Source organism: Sminthopsis crassicaudata, chromosome 3, assembly GCF_048593235.1.
Source record: "Sminthopsis crassicaudata isolate SCR6 chromosome 3, ASM4859323v1, whole genome shotgun sequence".
Taxonomy (NCBI): domain Eukaryota; kingdom Metazoa; phylum Chordata; class Mammalia; order Dasyuromorphia; family Dasyuridae; genus Sminthopsis; species Sminthopsis crassicaudata.
In genome coordinates, this window is record NC_133619.1 from 627,322,855 (window position 1) to 627,328,920 (window position 6,066).

Sequence of the window (6,066 nt, forward strand, 5' to 3'; positions counted from 1 at the left end):
CAGGTGAAGCCAAAAAAGCAGGGGTAACCATCCTCATCTCAGATCAAGCAAAAACAAAAATTGATCTAATTAAAAGAGATAACGAAGGGCATTATATCCTGCTAAAGGGTAGCATAGATAATGAAGCAGTATCTATATTAAACATATATGCACCAAGTGGTGCAGCATCTAAATTCTTAAAAGAGAAATTAAGAGAGCTGCAAAAAAGAAATAGACAGCAAAACTATAATAGTGGGACATATCTCAACCTTGCACTCTCAGAATTAGATAAATCAAACCGCAAAATAAATAAGAAGGAAGTCAAAGAGGTAAATAGAATACTCAAAAAGTTTGATATGATAGATCTTTGGTGAAAGCTACATGGAAGAAAGGAGTATACTTTCTTCTCAGCAGTTCATGGAACCTATACAAAAATTGATCATATACTAGAACATAAAAACCTCAAAATCAAATGCAGAAAGGCAGAAATAGTAAATGCATCCTTTGCAGACCACAATGCAATTAAAATTACATTTAATAAAAAGCCAGGGGAAAATAGACCAAAAAATAATTGGAAACTAAATAATCTTATACTAAAGAATGATTGGGTAAAACAGCAAATCATAGAAATAATTAATAACTTCACCCAAGAAAATGACAATAATGAGACATTATACCAAAATATGTAGGATATAGCCAAAGCAGTAATAAGGGGAAGGTTTATATCTCTACAGGCCTACTTGCATAAAATAGAGAAAGAGAGGGTCAACGAATTGGGCTTACAACTAAAATTGCTAGAAAATGAACAAATTAAAAACCCCTAGACAAACACAAAACTTGAAATTCTAAAAATAAAAGGTGAGATTAATAAAATTTAAAGTTAAAAAAAACTATTGAATTAATAAAACTAAGAATTAGTTCTATGAAAAAAACAACAAAATAGATAAACCCTTAATAAATCTGATTAAAAAAAGGAAAGAGAAAAAGCAAATTGTTAGTCTTGAAAATGAAAAAGGAGAACTCACCACTAATGAAGAGGAAATTAGAACAATAATTAGGAGCTAATTTGCTCAACTTTATGCCAATAAACTCGATAACTTAAATGAAATGGAAGAATACCTTCAAAAATATAGCTTGCCCAGATTAACAGAGGAAGAAGTAAGTAGTCTAAATAGTCCCATCTCCGAAAAAGAAATAGAACAAGCTATTAACCATCTCCCTAAGAAAAAATTCCCAGGATCAGATGAATTTACATGTGAATTCTACGAAACAATTAAAGAACAACTAACTCCAATGCTATATAAACTATCTGAAAAAATAGGGATTAAAGGAGTCCTACCAAATTCCTTTTATGACACAGACATGTTACTGATACCTAAACCAGGTAGATTAAAAACTGAGAAAGAAAACTATAGACCAATCTCCTTAATGAATATTGATGCTAAAATCTTAAATCATCCCCAGGATAATACACTATGATCAAGTAGGATTTATAACAGGAATGCAGGGCTGGTTTAATATTAGGAAAACTATTAGTATAATTGACCATTTTAATAATCAAATTAATAAAAACCATATGATCATCTCAATAAATGCAGAAAAAGCATTTGATAAAGTCCAACATCCATTCCTACTAAAAATGCTTGAAAGTATAAAATAAATGGACTATTCCTTAAAATAATAAGGAGCATATATTTAAAACCATCAGTAAACATCATATGTAATGGCGATAAACTAGAACCTTTCCCTGTAAGATCAGGAGTGAAACAAGGTTGCCCACTATCACCATTACTATTCAATATTGTATTAGAAATGCTAGCCTCTGCAATAAGAATCAAGAAAGAGATTCAAGGAATTAGAGTAGGAAATGAGGAAATCAAACTATCACTCTTTGCAGATGACATGATGTTATACTTAGAGAACCCCAAAGACTCTGCTAAAAAGCTATTAGAAATAATTCAGAACTTTAGCAAAGTTTCAGGATACAAAATAAATCCACATAAATCCTCAGCATTTTTATACATTACCAACACAATCCAACAACAAGAGAAACAAAGAGAAATTCCATTCAAAATAACTGTCGATAGTATAAAATATTTGGGAATATATCGACCAAAGGAAAGTCAGGAATTATATAAGCAAAATTACATAACACTTGCCACAAAAATAAAGTCAGAATTAAATAATTGGAAAGACATTAAGTGCTCTTGGATAGGCCAAGCGAATATAATAAAGATGACAATACTCCCTAAACTAATCTATTTATTTAGTGCTATACCAATCAGACTCCCAAGAAACTATTTTAATGACCTAGAAAAAATAACAACAGAATTCATATGGAAGAACAAAAGGTCTAGAATTTCAAAGGAAGTAATGGAAAAAAATTAAATGAAGATGGTCTAGCTGTACCTTATCTAGAACTGTATTATAAAGCAACAGTCACCAAAAACATTTGGTATTGGCTAATAGATTAGGTTCACAGGGCAAGATAGTGAATAAAAATAACAATATAGTGTTTGACAAATGCAAAGATCCCAACTTTTGGGATAAGAATTCATTATTTGACAAAAACTGCTGGGAAAACTGGAAATTAATATGGCAGAAACTAGGCATGGACCCACATTTAACACCACATAGTAAGATAAGGTCAAAATGGGTCCAAGATTTAGGCATAAAGAATGAGATCATAAATAAATTAGAAGAACATAGGATAGTTTACCTCTCAGACTTGTGGAGGAGGAAGGAATTTGTGACCAAAGGAGAACTAGAGATCATTAATGATCAGAAAATAGAAAATTTTGATTACATCAAATTAAAAAGTTTTTGCACAAACAAAACTAATGCAAACAAGATTAGAAGGAAGTAACAAATTGGGAAAACATTTTTACAGTTAAAGGTTCTGATAAAGGCCTCATCTCCAAAATATACAGAGAATTGACTTTAATTTATAAGAAATCAAGCCATTCTCCAATTGATAAATGGTCAAAGGATATGAACAGACAATTTTCAGATGATGAAATTAAAACTATTTCCACTCATATGAAAGAGTGTTCCAAATCATTATTGATCAGAGAAATGCAAATTAAGATAACTCTGAGATACCACTACACACCTGTCAGATTGGCTAAGATGACAGGAACAAATAATGATGAATGTTGGAGGGGATGTGGAAAAACTGGGACACTGATGCATTGTTGGTGGAGTTGTGAAAGAATCCAACCATTCTGGAGAACAATCTGGAATTATGCCCAAAAATTTATCAAAATGTGCAGTGTTAGTACTGGGCTTATAGCCCAAGGAAATACTAAAGAAGGGAAAGGGACCTGTATGTCCCAAAATGTTTGTGACAGCCCTTTTTGTAGTGGCTAGAAATTGGAAAATGAATGGATTTCCATCAATTGGAGAATGGTTGGGTAAATTATGGTATATGAATGTTATGGAATATTATTGTTCTGGAGGAGGAATACAGAGAGGCTTGGAGAGACTTACATCAGCTGATGCTGAGTGAAACAAGCAGAACTAGGAGATCATTATACACTTCAACAATGATACTGTATGAGGATGTATTCTGATGGAAGTGTATATCTTCAGCATAGAGAAGAGCTAATCCAATTCCAATTGATCAATGATGGACAGAATTAGCTACACCCAGAAAAGGAACACTGGGAAATGAATATAAACTGAGCATTTTTTTTTGTTTTTCTTCCCAGATTATTTTTACCTTCCGAATACAATTCTTCCTTTGCAACAACAACAACAAAATTCGGTTCTGCACATATATATTCTACCTAAGATATACTATAAGATATTTAATATATATGGGAATGCCTGCCATCTAGAGGAGGGAGTGTAGGGAAGGAGGGGAAAATTTGGAACAGATAATGTTCGGAAGGGATAATGTTGTAAAAAAAAAAAAATTACCTATTCATATGTACTGTCAAAAAATGTTATAATTATAAAATTAATATAAAAAAAGAAAAATGTTTGTAATTGTGTTCAAATAATTCCTGTATTTGTTTTGGAAGATAAACTCCCAAGTATTTTATATTGTAAAGTTAATTTACATTGAATTTCTTTTCTTTCTCTTGCTAATGGGTTTTGTTAGTAATTTAAATAAATAATGATTGAGTGGTTTATTTTAAACTACAATTTTATTAAAGTTAATTATTTCAACTAGCTTTTTACTTAATTTTCTAGCATTATCTAAGTATATCATCATATCATCTGCAAATACTAACAATTTTGAATTTCTTCATTACATATTGTTATTCTTTTAATCTTGTTTTCTTCTCTTATTGCTGTAGCTAGTATTACTAATATAATATTAGATAAAAGTGGTGATGATGACCGTATTCTCCTCTCATATCACATATCTTTCTTTCTGATTTCCTAAGCTATCTTTAATAATAATATCTAACTGATTTTTTTTTGGTGTTTCTGCCACTCCAGAATTCTGTTTAAAGTGTTATTTTCAAATTGTTTGCAGAGGAATGTTTAGAGAACTAGATTGAGAGCTTGTTTTACCTTGCCACCTTGGCTCTGCTCCTGGAATTTTTCAATTATATTAAAATTTTTAACATTTTTTAAAATGCTGAATTCCAAAATCTCTTCTTCCCACCTAACTCACTGAGAATGCAAACAATATAATATATTATATATGTGAAACTACATAAAACATTTCCATATCAACTATGTTGCAAAACACAGGAAAAAAATGCAAGAATTTTAAAAAGTAAAAAAAGAAGTATAATTAATTGTGCACTCAGTACACTTCATTTTGTACTCAGAATGATCAAGTCATTAACAGTTAATCATAATATAATGGGGGCTTGGCCAAGGACCTATTGGTGGCCAAAGAGAATCAAAGTGGTTTTGATATAAGCAATGGTCCTTAAGAAAGAAATCTAGTCAGTAAAGCCCAACATATGTTGGAAGATTCAGAGGTGCAAAAGAAAAGAAAAATAAATGTTTTTAAGAGCATTTGTAGCCAGTTCCAATGATCTTGTAATAGAAAGAGCCATCTGTATTCAGAGAGAGTGGAGACTAAGCATGGATCACAACATAGTATTTTTGCTTTTTTTTTTTTTTTTGCTTGCATTTTGTTTTCTTTCTCATTTTTCCTTTTTGATATGATTTTTTGTGCATAATGACAATTATGGGAAAATGTATAGAATAATTGCACATGTTTAACATAGATTGGATTACTTACTAACTAAGAGGAAGTGAGGAAAAGGAGGGGAAAACTTGTTACACAAAGTTTTGCAAGGGTGAATTTTGAAAATTATTTATACATATGTTTTGAAAATTAAAAAAAGCATTTGTAGGTGAGAGTATGATAGTCTATGTAGACAGGGGAGGGAAAGGGAGAGAAGGAAGGAAGGAAGGAAGGAAAAAAGAAGGAAGGAGGGAAAGAAGGAAGAAATGATGGAGGGAAGGAAGGAAAGAAGGGAGGGAAGGAAGGAAAGAAGAAATGATGGAGGAAAGGAAGGAAGGGAAGAAGAGAAGAAGAAAGAAAAAAGGAAGGAAGGAAGAAAGGGAAAAGTAAGAAATGAAGGAAGAAAGAGAGGGAGGGAGGAAGAGAGGAAGGGAGGAAGGGAGAAAGGAGTCTTCTAACTCATCAATTCCAGTTTGTGGGTCAGTTTTATTATAGAGATTGTTGTTTGTCCTTGTTCTGGAAGAGGACCATGACATCAGGGAGGTGATGCCATGACATACAAGTAAATTGGATTTAAGTAGAGAGAGACTGAGGTCTCACCCATTCATCGATTTAAGGCTGGTAGCAATTAGGCAAAGAATCTCCACTTTCACTTTTGTTTGGGCCCCAATTAACTCAGATTGAACATAAATAGATATTATGTCTATTTTGGCCAGAAACCCTGAGGGTCTTAGCTTCCAAGATTTATTTATTTAGATTTTGCCCTTTTTGGACTAAGTGAAAAAGAAATTTCTTTGCCTCCATAGGTTAAAAAGCCCAAGGTCTCCCATTTCATCCAGGGCCATTTCCAGTCATTTTTACCTGATTGATTCCAATTCACTTGCATGTCTATGGTATCACCTCCCTCATATTATAACCCTCTTTGAGGATGA